Raw genomic sequence first — 17,070 nt, forward strand, 5'->3', positions numbered from 1 at the left:
TAGCTCTGCAGACGCGTGGGACGGTAGCAAGGGTCGGGGTGTAGAGGGAGAGTCATCTGTTGAGGTATTCTGGTCCGGTGTTGTGTAGTGCTTTGTGAGCGTAGGTGAGGAGTTTGAAGGTGATTCTCTTGTTGACTGGGAGCCAGTGCAGGTTTTCCAGGTGGTCTGTGATGTGGCAGTGGTGGGGGATGTCCAGGATGAGGCATGCAGAGGCATTCTGGATGCGTTGCAGCATCTTCTGGAGTTTGGTCATGGTTCCTGCGTAGAGGGCATTGCCGTAGTACAGTTTGCTGCTTAAAAGGGCTTGGGTGACTGTTCTGGTTTCGGTGGGTATCCATTTGTAGATCTTTTGGAGCATGGGGAGAGTGTTGAAGCAGGAGAAGGAGATGGCATTGACTTGCTGGGTCATGGATAGTGAGGGGTCCAGGATTAATCGTATGCTGTGTGTGTGGTCGGTGGGAGTTGGCGTGGTTCCGAGAGTGCCAGACCACCAGGAGTCATCCCATGCAGAGGGGGTGGACCCAAAGATGAGGACTTCTGTCTTTTTGAAATTGAGTTTGTGGCAGCTGCTCTTCATCCATTCAGTGATGGCCTTCATTCCTTCGTGGAGGTAGGTCTTGGCGGAGTCCTTGGTGAGGGAGAGGATCAGCTGGGTGTCGTCAACATATGAGATGATGTTGAGGTTGTGGGATCGGCGATGTTAGTGAGCAGGGTCATGGAGACGTTGAAGAGGGTCGGGCTGAGGGATGAACCCTGGGGTACGCCGCAGATGATTTCTATGGCCTCCGAGCGGAATGGAGGAGGCGGACTCTCTGGGTTCTGCCAATGAGAAATGAGGTGACCCACTCCAGGGCTATGTCGCAGATTCCAGCATTGCTGAGGTGTGAGTGTAGGGTGTGGTGGCAGATGGTGTTGAACGCGGCGGAGAGGTCCAGGAGGATGAGAGCTGTGGTTTTGCTGCTCTCCAGTATGATTCTGATGTCGTCGGTTGCGGGTATGAGGGCAGTTTTGGTGCTGTGGTTGCTGCGGAATCTGGATTGGGAATGGTCCAGGGTGCGATTCTCTTCTAGGAAGTGGGTTAGTTGTCTGTTGATGGTCATCTCGATTACTTTTGTCAAGAAGCGGAGCAGGGAGATAGGCCGGAAGTTCTTGAGGTCCTTTGGGTCCGCATTGGGTTTTTTGAGGAGGGAGTTGATCTCGGCGTGTTTCCAGCTCTCCGGGAAGGTGGCAGACTCGAAGCAGCTGTTGATGATCTTCTGTAGGTGGGTGCGATGGCTGAGCTTGCTTTGTTGAGGATGTGGTGAGGGCAGGGGTCAGATGGAGAGCCGGAGTGGATGGTGTTCATGATTTTGATGGTGTCATTGATGTTGATGGGGTCCAGGAGAGCAGGAGGTTGGTTGAAGGAGAATCTGTGGTGTTGGTGGTTGCCGGGGGGTTCTGGGCACTCAAGCTGTCATGGATGTCTGCAATCTTGCAGTGGAAGTAGGAGGCTAGGGAGTCGCAGAGGTCTTGGGATGGCGGGATGTCATTGGCATTGGAGAGTTCCTTCACAACGTTGTAGAGCTCCTTGTGGCTGTGTACATTGTTGTTGATTCAGTCTTTGAAGGCGGTTCTTTTGGTGGCTCGGATGAGTTGGTGGTGTCTGCAGATGGTGTTTTTGAAGGCTGTTTGGTTGTCCAGAGTCTGATCTTGGCGCTCCTTTCTTTCGAGTCTTCAGCAGCTTTACTTAGATTTGTGGAGGTCAGCGGTAAACCAGAAGGCCTTTCTGTCGGTGCGACTATTGGAGGGATTCTTGATTGGGGCGAGAGTACTGGCACAGGTGTTGACCCATTGCCTGAAGTTGCGGGTAGCTGCATCAGTGTCAGTGGTGTAGATGGGTGAGTTCTGGGAGAGGGTCGCGAAAAGTTGGTCTTCGGTGACCTTGTTCGAACTGCGGTGGGGGATCTGTTGTGGGTGGTGATGTGTTGTTGGTTTCTTGAAGGAGAAATGGGATGCAGCGGTGGTCTGTCCAGTGGAGTTCGGTGGTGTGGCTGAAAGAGACGTGATTGCTGGCAGAGAAAATAGGGTCGAGTGTGTGTCCTGAGGAGTGGGTTGGTGTCATGAGGAGCTGTTTGAGGCTGAGTTTGGAGAGGTTGTCGAGCAGGGTGGCGGTGTTGCTGCCGTTGGTGTTTTCGAGGTGGAAGTTTAATTCTCTGAGTAGTATGTAATCGGTGGATGTGAGAGCGTGCGTGCTGATGATGTCGGTAATTGAGTCGCTGAACTGCTGTCGTGGGCCGGGGGGCCTGTAGACTAGGGTTCATCGGAGGGTGGTGTTTGGGTCAGTGTGGATTTGGAAGTGCAGGAATTCGCCGGTGCTCGGCGTGTCTTCGGTGTCGGTCGTGATCCTGAGGGTGTTCTTGTGGATGATGGCGATCGCTGCCCTGTGATTCACTGGACTATCTGGGTCAAACTATGGCAACTTTCACAAAAGAGGTCGGCACTAAATTGGGAACAAATATCGACTGCACCATAGAGTCACATTAAAAGTCCCTTTTAATTAGGCCTGGGTGGAGTTTGTGGAATTCCGCTCTGCAGAACTCAGAGGAGTAAAGAAAACAGTTCACAAACTCCACCTAACTGCCTATTTTTTACTTTCTGTGCCTTTTTTGTTCCTTTATTAGTTTTCTCCACCTTCTCCTGAATTATTTCTCACTCTCTTTTTTTCTTTTCCCCGTCTTTTTTTTTTATTCACCCCCAGCGCCATAGCAGAATGTGGGGTACAAGGAGGCACCAGTGCAGGGGGTGCTGCAAACCTCACTAACACTGTGGGAACTGGTGTCACCAAGGGGTGCAGCCTTGCACCATTTTTAGTGAGGAGGAGGTGGCTTTTTTGTGCAGCACCACATCCCCTCTATGCTGGCAGCAGGCCTGCAGGAACGTTGGCTGCTGTGGGGAAGGGTACACTGTTGCATCCGCCGACGCAGATGATGCACCAGTGGGCCGATGTAATTGACCAGCAGAGGGACCTGATCGACCTGCTGGGCGTCCAGGTTGCAGGGCATGGTGAGTCCTACTAATCAATTATTAATTATTTTGATGTGTCATGTCCTATAATGCTAATGTTTTTCAACTAGCACCCTTCTCACACTCAGAGGTATATTAAGTTTGTATAACATAATGTCACAAATTTCATGTGATGAAATTTGAGCGAGCCAGGTGTTTGGTGCTACCTAGTTCTGCTTGTTGCTGTAGATGCTCTCTTGGGCTGATGCTGATTTTGCTAGTTATGCTGACTCCTTTGTCCTCCTATCACTATGATAGCGCCACAGTGGTAGTAGTAGTAGAAGTAAGTAACATATATCAGTGAGCTAGAGTTCTCTGTGTCATTCTTTTTATGTAGCTTGTACAGTCCTAAGCATTCTTCCAGTTATGTTTGCATGCATCTATGCATTGAAAAGGGAAACTGACTGAACTAACCCATGAAAGAGGATTTGCAAATGGGATTTGTGAAGCAAAGATCATTCGTTGCAATGCATTAGTTTTTCCAAATGCAGTTCAGGAAATTTGAAATAGGACTTAGATAAGGTGTCAGAAATTAGAAATAGGTCAACTCGATAATATAGGTATTAGGTAATCTGATTCAGCAAAATTGCAATATCCATATGTTACCACAAAATCTATTTTTGTTACCTTCTTTATATCTTGCATCAGCACCGAAGGGCAAGAAAAGTCCATTAGAGGGTTGGGCAGAGGAGGGTGTAACCTACAGTGCAGCTGTGGGTGGAAGTTCTACCACCACCACTAGTGCTGAGGCTGCCAACTGTGCTGGCCCCAGTAAGATCTTGTTAATATTTATTTCTCTAACTTTGAACTCACCCCAATTAGATTATTGTTTCCTCCTTTCTTTAATGCTGTGACTCTTTTTTCAAATGCTCTTCATTCCATTCAATGCTTATTCATGTTATACCACCCTGCATTATCCTTTTTTTGTTTCTGTGGCTGACTTCATCCTGTTTCTATAATCTGTAGCTTAAGCTTTCTTCTGCTTGGTTATGCTGTTCATCTCCCCTATCCTTACCCTGTGGGATGATACTGTAAGACTAAGAAATTAGATTAGGTAGTCTACTGTGAATATTGCAGAGTTTGTAGACCCAAGCAAGCTCTTCTATGCTTGTTTGTTGAGAAGGCTTTCTATTTCTTGATCATGCTCAAATGACGAGATAGTGGCAAAGGTTATGGAGAATTCCCCCCCAATGATGTGTTGTATTATCCCAGTAGTTTTGATGAAAGTACAGCATGGCAGTAAAGTAGTATGAGGACAGGTCCATTGCATTTTCCACAACTGCCAGCCAAAACCAAACCATGTGTCACTTACTGAACAATTTATTCTACCCCTTCATTGCGCCTCAGATGACTCACAGCCATCATCCTATCTCTGCCCCTCAATTACGGTTGACTTAATTACTGGCTTTTCTAACATTGTCAACCACCAAAATTCCCAAAGCGATATTTTAAATGGGAGAGGAGATACTGCAAACTCAACTGTAGTTGTGGTTGTATTTCATTTAAAAAAGGGAAGGTGTATGTGGCATCTAAAATGTGTAATGCTTTTTTTTTCTAGCCTTACAGACCATCAGTGCTGGGGCCAGCACCAGTGCACCACATGCAGCACCTGAAGGGGGAGTCTCTGTTGCGGCAGGGGTAGGTAACGGCAAGTCACTTTTCTTGGTTATTGACAAGAACTTGTAAGCCCACCATATTTATGAAGTCAAGAATATCCCGCCCTTCCATCAGCATCCATGGTCTCCCTTGCCCATGGCACTTCGTAAGTCACAAGTCCAGTCCATGGGCCATTATGTGATGATGACCCCACCCATCTGCAGCACAGTTTAGCAGGCACTGCAGTGTTGGCTGTGCAATGTGTATCTTCTTCTTTTAATGTAGTATTTACAAAGCTTTCAATGGATTGCAAATCAAAACAAAATCAAGTTATCTTTCTCCTCCCTCCCAATGCCCACTCAATCACCTCCCCTAGTACTGTACTTTACATTCCTAACTTCTATCCACATTGAGAAAGAAATATATTTTTGGAATGTGCCAACCGTTATGGCCCAGACAAGTGGTTCATACTTCATATGGCTTCCATAATGAATTTACAACTGTTCAAATGTGACATTCATCAACTTACAATTTCAACTAGAATGACTGACTAAGACTAAGCTACATAATCAGTGAATCATCCCTCCCTCCTGAGTATTCAATAGGAAAAACCTCTACTTTACCTACCTGTACTTTACCCTGCTGTAGCTGGCTAAGAGCCTGATTGAGAGTTTTTGGCAATGGGGGATTTCTCTGTCAGAAATATAACAGGTGTCACATCCGCCGCATTATTACGAGTTGTAATGCTGTATATGGGATATCTAATTCAAGTTTCCTTTCCTTTTCCTTTTCTTACTGCCAAGTGAATGTATTTGATTTAAATAATTTGTGCTCGAGGCTAAGGCCAGGAAGTAAAGTGGGATTACGGGGCATATTTACAAGCCTCTAGTGCCACTGGAGCGTCACTTTTTGTGACGCCCTAGTGGCGCTGTGCCCTGCTCCATATTTGCAAGGTGTCGCTAAGCCCCTTTTTGTACCTTAGCGCTGCCTTGTAAATGTGGGCCCTCAAGTCACAGTTTTCTGCAGTCCAGGGGCATGCGATGGGTGTTGCTGTGGGCATACCCACGCAAAAGCCATTCCTTTTTGACACTGTCCCAAAGGTACAAGGAAACGTAAATCTGAGGCAGCGCCAAAAACTAACTCCATCCCAGGGGTGGCATTAGCATGGAGCAACAAAGAGAAATACTTTTATTTCTTCTCATTTTTCATTTTTGTATGTCTTCTGCATTGTGCAGCACCCAAAAAGAGCAAAAGGCCATTATTGATTGTCTAGGTGCAGGAAGATGTCCTTTTCTGCACCTAAACAATCATTAAATATTGACAATTCGCTACCTCTTTGTGTGATACATTCTGCAGCACACATAGAAGTAACAAATCACCATTATTGATTAGTCCACGCATCTATTACATCTGTTGGACTTACCCCCAAACCTACCACCCCAATTTGCTACCTTTGCTGGAGTGTAACAAAGATTGAACATTGTCATGAAATGTTAGCTTTTTACATTTGTGATAAAAAGAACCATGTTTCTCAACTCTAGAGACGCTTGTAGGTAGAGATCTTCTATCCCAAACTATGGGCCTGATTCTAACTTTGGAGGACGGTGTTAAACCGTCCCAAAAGTGGTGGATATACCACCTACCGTATTACGAGTTCTATAGGATATAATGGACTCGTAATACGGTAGGTGGTATATCCGCCACTTTTGGGACGGTTTAACACCGTCCTCCAAAGTTAGAATCAGGCCCTATGTCTCCCACTTGCCATTTTGTGCTTCTAGATCATCAGGAAACTCCTGCAAAAATAAGTTTAGTTTGTGTCAATCCTAACTTTTTGTTTAATGGCTTCAAACATGGGGATCTCAGCCACTGATTTTGAACCCTTCAAATGTTTCATTAGGAAATCCCGCAGTTGCAGAAATTAAAAAGATTCTCCTCTGGGGAGGTCAAACTGCTCCTGTAAATCTGTGAATGCACAGATTTTCCATTTGGTGTAAAAGACTCCCATTGATCTGACCCCCCCTTCTGAACCCATTTGGTAACTACATAATTCCAGAATGTGGATGGGAATAAAGCATCAGCTGTCATGGGTGTATATAGATTTCGTTTTGGAATACCCAACAGCTGCTTGACTTGAGACCATACCTTAAATGCTGCCTTAAAAAATGTTAATCTATTTTTCTAATGGTATCTGGGTTCTAAATTCAAACCAAAATATTTTATAAATAGTAAGGGATTCAACAAGACAGACCTTGCTTGATGTATCAAAAAGCAAGATCCTCATGTGTTGTAACATGCAGTATAGTTTAAAACTTGCAACAAACCACCCCCTAAAGGCTTGGCAGAATCATCGACTTGCCTGCTCTCCTAGGTCTATGATACCCCCACAGAGACCTACTATGCATACTCTCCAAGCGTCACAGCCAGTGCTCATTAATTTATGGGGTGATTGTTCTAAAAAATGTAATGCCTTGGACGGGATACTAATTTTTAGAACATTACCCCTCCCTAACATAATCAAGGGTAGGAAGCCTACCCTTTCCAACTCCTGCTTAATATTTCCTAATGTCGGTGCCATATTTAGTTTGACAATCCTATCTTCATCTATTGTAAGTTTCATCCTGAGATATACGGCCTCTGTGACTAATCGAACATCCTTAAAAGTAACACCCTCAGTGCACAGTATTTGTGTTTCAGTTCATTGAGCTTATAGCCCAAATGTGCTCTGAGGAGATGAGCTGGAGCCTCAAGTTCGGGGAGAGCAAGGTTTTACTTTAGGGATTGCGATATCATCCGTGTATGGCAGGATCGTATACTTAGTTTGGTGAACTATTACAGGTTTAATGTTTAATGATGGCACATTCCTCCAGCTTCTGTAGAAAAGGGTCAATGTATAGAGCACATAAGAGCGGGGAACATGGGTAGTCTTGCCTAGTACCCTTTGAAATAAGAAAGCTGTCCGATTCTTGCCCCTTTATCCTGAACCTAGAATTGGGGGTCTGATACAGAACTCTATAACCAAAACCTTTTCATAGTAACACTGCCATGAAATGCAATCAAACGCTTTCTCTGCCTCAAGTAAAGCAAGACAGAATGAGGGTCTCTCTCTCGCCCTCCGCTTACCTCTGTGCCTCCTCACTGTGCCTCCTTACTCATTTTTCCTCCCTCTTCTTTTCAAACACAGTGCCCTCCCTGCTGCCATTTTTCCTCTTTTCTCTGTGCCACAGACAGCCACCATTTGGGCTGCGGTCTAGTTGCCGCCTACTGCTTCCCTGACCCATATAAGGCTCGTGAGGGAGCAGATGTGCCGCTGGGGTGCCAAATGTGCGTCTAAGGCAAGCCCGTCTGCATCCGTCCACGCCCGGACGGGCCCAGTGGCCAGCAACTCTGGCGGTCATTCTGACCCTGGCGGTCAAAGACCGCCAGGGCGGAGGACCGCGGGAGCACCGCCGACAGGCCGGCGGTGCTCCAATGGGGATTCAGACCGCGGCGGTAAAGCCGCGGTCGGACCGGCACCACTGGCGGGCTCCCGCCAGTGTACCGCCGCCCCATTGAATCCTCCACGGCGGCGCAGCTTGCTGCATCGCCGCGGGGATTCCGACCCCCCCTACCGCCATCCACCGCCGGGATCCGGATGGCGGTAGGGGGGGTCGCGGGGCCCCTGGGGGCCCCTGCAGTGCCCATGCCACTGGCATGGGCATTGCAGGGGCCCCCGTAAGAGGGCCCCTACATGTATTTCACTGTCTGCTGCGCAGACAGTGAAATACGCGACGGGTGCAACTGCACCCGTCGCACAGCTTCCACTCCGCCGGCTCGATTCCGAGCCGGCTTCATCGTGGAAGCCTCTTTCCCGCTGGGCTGGCGGGCGGTCTGAAGGCGACCGCCCGCCAGCCCAGCGGGAAAGTCAGAATAACCGCCGCGGTCTTTCGACTGCGGAACGGTAACCTGACGGCGGGACTTTGGCGGGCGGCCTCCGCCGCCCGCCAAGGTCAGAATGAGGGCCTCTGTCTCTTCTAACCCAGAGAGTATTGTGTACTTTTCTCATTGAGTGCCCGCACTCAGATCCCCGATCATGGAAACTTGTCAGCATATTTCTCTCACAAGGCCCTTAATATGGTTGTGTACCAACTGTTACTGGTCATTACAATCCGAATCGTTTACAGCCCCATTCACTCAAGACAGGTCCTCTAGTCTGTTCCTTCTAATTAACTGTTGGTCCCTTGCTGCACACAAATTAGACATACATCTCCTCCTAGATGAGCTACATCCTGAAGCCTTATTCTTAACTGAAACATGGCTCCATGAGGAGTCCTCTCCTGATCTGGTCCTTGCGCTTCCCCAAGGCTACCTGTTGAACAGGTTGGACAAAGTCAATGCCAGAGGTGGCGGAGTTGCAATTATATGTAAGGAGACATTAAAATGCACTTTCCATCCTCCGACTCTCCCTTGCTGTGAAAGCATGTCTTTCTCCCTCACACTTAGCCCCTCATATAAATATTCTGGAGCTTTGATATATCACTCCCGGCCTCTCAGATGTTTTTTTCAATCCCTTCCTGATCTAGTCTCAGACTTAGATTGCAATAAACCAAATTTTACCATCCTAAGGGGACTTTAATATCCATGTAGGTGATGTATGCAATTCAGCTGCCAAAAGTCTTCTATTAGATCTCACAGCTCTACGATTTGTTCAGCTAATTAGTGGTCTGATCCACTCCATGGGTCACACTATTGATCTTGTCTTCAGTAATGTTACTGACTTGACTTCCCTGCCCCCTCACCCTTTGGTCTGGTCTGACCACTCACTAATCGCACTGAGGCTTCCCACCTCTCCTGTTCATAGAACAACCCCTACAATAAACTACTGCGGGCCCATGGCATAAACTCAATCCTAATGACTGTGTCTAGAAGGTGTTAAACCTAATCTTACCACTCTAGAAGGTCTTAAACCTAATCTGATGGACCACCCCACTCACCTCACTGAAAAGTTTAATGGATGGATCACCAATGCCCTTGACACGCTATTATTGGTATCCACTAAAACACGAGGTCGGCATAAAACAAGCGCCCCCATGGTTTTCTCCCCACCTTCATCTTTTAAGAAAGCAATGTAAACGTCTCGAGAGGAGCTGAAAAAAGACCTATTGCATTCTTCTAAAAGATGAGTATCGGAAAGCAGACACTTTCACTCAGAAATCAGAGCAGCTCAGGCATCTTTTTATGAGTCCAAAATTGAACATTCCTCAAGTAGCCATTAGGAAGCTGTTCAAATCCTTAAACAGATTGTCCATCCCCCCTCGAACACTGACATTCCAGATGCTTCACAAGAACATAGCAACAAGCTTTCCAACCTTTTTCAAAGGAAAATCCCCAACTTTTAGGCTCTCATTATGGTATTGGCAGTAAATTTCAAATACCGCCGCGGTGACTGCTGCCACCATACCGCCACAGAGGTGAACATCCGTCCACCAGATTATGACGCATACACAAAAAAACGACAGAAACTAGCCACATCCACAAAACCACCCGATCCACCGAATGCGATAAACTATCGGAATTAGCACCCATACCGTTACGCCACCAAAACAGCGCCCTCCAAATAATGACCCACGAATCACCACATCAGACATTCAACGCTGGTAAAGCATTGGTGGTACACACCGCCAAGGCGGGAATGGCCACCCAAATACAAAACAATACAACATTGGCCACAAAACAAAAACTGACACAAATACACCCCCCCCATACACCTACCAACGGCACAATAAAACACACCCCACAACACACACAAACCTTTACAAACATGAGAACACTGCCACACCTTGCTACGTCAATCCCAGAGACAACTGCACACATATACCACAACTACCCATACATCCCTCATGCACCACACACCACATCGCACATCACCATCTGCACATCACACACACCACACAACACCCATGTCCCCACAAAAGTTCCCCCATTTCACTGATGAGGAATTGCGGGTCATGGTGGAGGAAATAGTCAGGGTAGAGCAACAGCTGTTTGGAGCACAGGTACAGCAGATCTCCTTTGCCAGGAAGATGGAGCTATGGCGGAGAATTGTGGACAGGGTGAATGCTGTGGGACACCATCCATGTACAAGGCACGACATTCGGAAGAGGTTGAATCACCTACGGGGGAAGGTGCGTTCCATTGCAGCAAGGCACCAGCTCGCCATCAGGAGGACTGGCAGTGGACCCTCCACCTCCTCCCCCACAGCTGACAGCATGGGAGGAGCAAGTCTTGGCAATGCTGCATCCAGAGGGACTCACTGGAGTAGCCAGAGGACTGGACACTGGTGTGTCACCAATAACAACCTATCATCCCCACATACCTGCATGCCATCTCACACCCTCACCCTGACTGCCTTCACCCCACTCCATCCCACACAGTGCTCCCCCTAATTACCACACATAAATGTTAACCCCTGCATGCCATACCCACAGCAAGCACATCCCTTACAGCTCAGCCTGCACACCCACCACCTTGCACAGCATGGAGAACTACCAGTCACACAATACATCACCATACACAACCAAAGGTACACCAATAACATTGGGAAAGCTAGAAATCCTGAATATGTCACAGACAAGTACCCTAACACATCACTTGCATCCCCACAGGTGCCGCAGCCAATGTCAGAGGCGAGAAGGTGCCACCGCCACCCGGCCCCCCACCAGAAGATCCCCCCAGTGATGACAGCAACTCAGAAGGTCTGGATCTGGATGAACTCCCTGGCCCATCTGGGACCACTGATCAGTTGGCTATCACATCCCCCAGGACACGTCAGTCAGTAGTGTGCCCACCTGTACATGGACTTGAGTCACAAAAGGATGATGGATTGAGTGCTGAACAATGCAAACACTCACCCCCAGTCAAAGATCTGGGTTTAGTCCATCTTTCTTTTGCTCACCATGCCACCCCAGTTTGGACCCAGCCATATGCAAATCAGTCTTGACCCTGTTCCTCATGGGAACAGTCCATCCGAACTGCCAGGCCAGGTTCTCCCTGGACCGGATTCAGGGTATCACCCTTCATCAGTCAGGCTAGCTTGAATCCAGTGGCACAGTGAGCAAGGGACCCACGTCTGGGCATACCCTTCCCACTTAGGGCAACTTTAGCAACACAAAAGGATGATGGACCGAGTGCTGAACAATGCAAACCCAGCCATATGCAAATAAGTCTTGAGTCCACACCACACAGGCAAGACAATAAGGTTCCTGGTGTCAGTAGGAGTGGGCACACCGTTCAGGGAACACACGCACAGAGGGCCAAGCACAATCAGAGGACAGCTGTGCGCCAGGGACTAATTTTACCAATTCTGATTGGCACACAGGAACACCCTTAAAATTCTCTAGTATATGGTACCTAGGTACCCAGGGTAATGGGGTTCCAGGAGATCCCTATGGGCTGCAGCATTTCTTCTGCCACCCATAGGGAGATCAGACAATTCTTACACAGGACTGCCACTGCAGCCTGAGTGAAATAACATCCACGTTATTTCACAGCCACTTTTCACTGCACTTAAGTAACTTATAAGTCACCTATATGTCTAACCCTAACTTAGTGAAGGTTAGGTGCAAAGTTACTAAGTGTGTGGGCACCCTGGCACTAGCCAAGGTGCCCCCACATTGTTCTGGGCAATTTCCCTGGACTTTGTGAGTGAGGGGACACCATTACACACGTGCACTACATATAGGTCAATACATATATGTAGCGTCACAATGGTAACTCCGAACATGTAACATGTCTAGGACCATTCTGGTATTGGGGGGACAATTTCATGCGTACCCGGGGCTCCAGCATAGAGCTTGGCTACTGCCAAACTAACTCTCTGGGGTTTTCTCTGCAGCTACTGCTGCTCAGACAGGTTTCTGCCCCCTGGGGCCTGGGCAGCCCAGTCCCAGGAAGGCAGAACAAAGGACTTCCTCGGAGAGAGGGTTTTACACCCTCTCTCTTTGGAAATAGGTGTGAAGGGCCTGGGAGGAGTAGCTTCTCCTGGCCTCTGGAAATGCTTTGAAGGGCACAGATGGTGCCCTCCTTGCATAAGTCAGTCTACACCGGTTCAGGGATCCCCCCAGCCCTGCGCTGGCGCAAAACTGGACAAAGAAAAGGGGATGACCACTCCCCTGACCAGCACCTCCCAAGGGGAGGTGCCCAGAGCTCCTCCAGTGTGTGCCAGACCGATGCCATCTTGGATGCAGAGGTGTGAGGGCACAATGGACACCTCTGAGTGGCCAGTGCCAGCAGGTGACATCAGAGACCCCTCCTGATAGGTGCTTACCTTCCTCTGTAGCCAATCCTCCTCGGAGGGCTATTTAGGGTCTCTCCTGTGGGTTTCTCACCAGATAATGAATGCAAGAGCTGACCAGAGTTCCTCTGCACTTCCCTCTTCAACTTCTGCCAAGGATCGACCGCTGACTGCTCCAGGACGCCTGCATAACTGCAACAAATTAGCAAGAAGACTACCAGCAACATTGTAGAGCCTCATCCTGCCGGCTTTCTCGACTGTTTCCTGGTGGTGCATGCTCTGAGGGCTGTCTGCCTTCACCCTGCACTAGAAGCCAAGAAGAAATCTCCAGTGGGTCGACGGAATCTTTCCCCTGCCAACGCAGGCACCAAACGTCTGCATCACCGGTCCTCTGGGTCCCCTCTCATCTTGACGAGCGTGGTCCCTGGAACACCGGAGCTGGGTCCAAGTATCCCCAACAGTCCAGTGGCCCTTCTGTCCATATTTGTTGGAGGTAAGTCCTTGCCTCCCCACGCCAGACAGTAATCCTGTGTACCGCGTGAACTGCAGCTGCCTGGGCTTCTGTGCACTTTTGCAAGACTTCCTTCATGCACAGCCTAGCCCATGTCCCCAGCACTTTGTCCTGTATTGCCCAACTCATTGAGTTGGACTCTGACTTCGTGGGACCCTCTTTTGTTGTGCTGAGTTGATCGTCATGCTCAGATCTTCTGAATGCCTGTTCAGGTGATTCTGCGGGTGCTGCCTGCTTCTGCATGAACTCTACATGTTGCTGAGCACCCCCTCTGTCTTCTCCTCCAAGGGGCGACCTCCTGGTCCTTCCTGGGCCCTGGCAGCACCCAAAAACTTAAACTGCAACTCTTGCAGCTAGCAAGACTTGTTTGCCGTATTTCTGTGTGGAAACAACTCTGCTTCCTCCAGCACGCCGTTTGACATCTTCTGACCAAAGGAGAAGTTCCTGGCATCTTCCGTTGTTGCAGAATCTTTGGAAACCTCCACCCAGAGGCAGCCCTTTTGCACCTTCATCCGGGGTTTAGTGGGCTCCTGACCCCCCTGGACACTTGTGTGACTCTTGGACTTGGTCCCCTTCCTTTGCAGGTCCTCAGGTCCAAGAATACATCTTCAGTGCTTTGCAGTCAGTTGTTGTCTTTGCAGAATCCCCTATCTCGTCTTCACTGTCTTTCTGGGGTGGTAGGGTAACTTTACTCCTACTTTTCAGGGTCTTGGGGTGGGGTATCTTGGCCACCCTTAGTGTTTTCTTACACTCCCAGTGACCCTCTACACACTACACTAGGCCTGGGGTCCATTCGTGGTTCGCATTCCACTTTTGGAGTGTATGGTTTGTGTTGCCCCTAGGCATATTGGCCCTCATTCTGACCTTGGCGGGCGGCGGAGGCCGCCCGCCAAAGTCCCGCCGTCAGGTTACCGTTCCGCGGTCGAAAGACCGCGGCGGTAATTCTGACTTTCCCGCTGGGCTGGCGGGCGGTCGCCTTCAGACCGCCAGCCAGCCCAGCGGGAAAGAGGCTTCCACGATGAAGCCGGCTCGGAATCGAGCCGGCGGAGTGGAAGCTGTGCGACGGGTGCAGTTGCACCCGTCGCGTATTTCACTGTCTGCGCAGCAGACAGTGAAATACATGTAGGGGCCCTCTTACGGGGGCCCCTGCAATGCCCATGCCAGTGGCATGGGCACTGCAGGGGCCCCCAGGGGCCCCGCGACCCCCCCTACCGCCATCCGGATCTCGGCGGTCCGACCGCCGGGATCTGGATGGCGGTAGGGGGGGTCGGAATCCCCGCGGCGGTGCAGCAAGCTGCGCCGCCGCAGAGGATTCAATGGGGCCGCGGTACACTGGCGGGACCCCGCCAGTGGTGCCGGTCCGACCGCGGCTTTACCGCCGCGGTCGGAATCCCCATTGGAGCACCGCCGGCCTGTCGGCGGTGCTCCCGCGGTCCTCCGCCCTGGCCAGAATGACCACCATTGTCTCCTATTGCATTCTATTGTGTTCTACAGTGTTTGCACTACTTTTCCACCTGTTTACTTACCTGATTTTGGTTTGTGTGTATATTTTGTGTATTTTACTTACCTCCTAAGCGAGTATATCCTCTGAGATACTTTTGGCATATTGTCACTAAAATAATGTACCTTTATTTTTTGTAACTCTGAGTATTGTGTTTCTTATGATATAGTGCTATATGATATAAGTGGTATGGTAGGAGCTTTGCATGTCACCTAGTTCAGCCTCAGCTGCTCTGCTATAGCTACCTCTATCAGCCTAAGCTGCTAGAACACCTCTAACCTACTAATAAGGGATAACTGGACCTGGCACAAAGTGTAAGTACCACAAAGTACCCACTATAAGTTAGGCTAGCCTCCTACAGTTGCCAAGACCAAGACCACCGCTAAGAAATGAGCCCCTCCAGAATGTTCCCCTTGTGTTCCACTGTGTCACCTTGTCTCCTCTTCCTATGGCCCCTTAGACACTGGACCTGTGCGACAAACAGACTGACCCACTACACTGGACTTTTCCGGCCATCACCCCACCCTGTTGCACTTTGCATTGTATACCTAGGGGCATATTTATACTCTGCTTGCACCGAATTAGCGTAGTTGTTTTTTACTCTAATTCGGTGCAAAACTAACTCCATATTTATACTTTGGTGCTAGACCCGTCTAGCACCAAGCCCTGATTTATACTTTTTTTGCGCCGCATTAACGTCATTTTTTTATGCAAAAGTGGCGCAAACTTACAAAATATTGGCCCTTATTTATACTTTTTGATGCAAAACTGCACTAACTCAGTTTTGCACCAAAAAGTTTAGCACCGGCTTGCACCATTTCTGTGCACCAGCCGGGCACCACATTTATGGAATGGTGCAAGCCGGTGCAAAGAGTAGGCTAGAGTAAAAAAAAATTACTTTAGTCGGGTGGGACTAGCAGTATAGAAGAAGAGAGTTTAGCACCAAAAAATTACTTTAGTCAGGTTAGAGTAAAAAAAAATGACTCTAACCAGATTAGCGTCATTTTATGGTGCTAACCCTACCATGTCACATGACTCCTGCTTTAGAAAAGGAATGGCCATTGCACCCTGTGCCATTTATGGGGCCCATTTCAGGGCCCCATATGGCACTTTCAAAAATGAAATGCAATCTTACCTGTACTTACCTGAGATGGGGTCCCCCATCCTCCACAGTCCCTCTGGTGTGGGTGGGGGGGCCCTGGGGCTGGGGAGAGCACCTGTGGGCTTATTCCATGGTGTTCCACCATGGAAATAGGCCCACAGGCCCCCTAACGCCTGCCCTGACCCAGGCTTTAAAAAATGGGGCAAAGCAAGCTTTGCCCCATTTTTTGACCCCTCCTCCCTCCCTCACACCATTTTTGCATGGGAGTATAAATATGGAGTTAAGGCCATAGAGTCATTTTTTGCACGGTAACGCCTACCTTGCATCTCATTAAGGCAAGGTAGGTTTCCACTTCCAAAACATGACTTTAACTCCATAAATTTGGTTCTAAACAGGTCTAGCACCAAAGTATAAATATGGAGTTAGTTTTGCACCGAATTAGAGTAAAATAAAAAAAACGCTAATTCAGTGCAGGGTATAAATATGCCCCTAAGCATCAAAAAATGATGCTCACCTGGTTAGGGTCATTTATTTTGACTCTAACCTGCCTAACGTCCTTTTTTTTATGCTAGCCTACCCTTTCCACCGGCTTGCACCATTCCATAAATGTGGTGCCCAGCTGGTGATAAAAAATGGTGCAAGCCGGTGCAAAACCTTTTGGTGCAAAACTGCGTTAGTGCAGTTTTGCACCAAAAAGTATAAATAAGACCCCTAATTTATAAATAAACACCATTGGACACAAGTTGAGTAATAGTGCTTTATCAGAAATAAATTTACAATATATAGAAATGTATTGAACTGCATGATCCTGTGCAAATGTCCTGTAATGTGTTAATCCATCCTACATATGTGTCTCAGCAGTCTGTACACATCACAGCATTACACTGCTGTAATCACACCAACATCTGTAATAAGGGAAGGCATAGGTGACAGTCAGTTGGGATGCAAAAGTAGTGACTGCCATTATACTACAGCCACACAACACATCACCTAAAAGGAAAAATATATTGTTTAAAAGTCTTACCTGAGTGTCATTGGAAGTACTG

Source organism: Pleurodeles waltl, chromosome 5 (assembly GCF_031143425.1).
Source record: "Pleurodeles waltl isolate 20211129_DDA chromosome 5, aPleWal1.hap1.20221129, whole genome shotgun sequence".
In the NCBI taxonomy this organism is placed as follows: Eukaryota; Metazoa; Chordata; class Amphibia; order Caudata; family Salamandridae; genus Pleurodeles; species Pleurodeles waltl.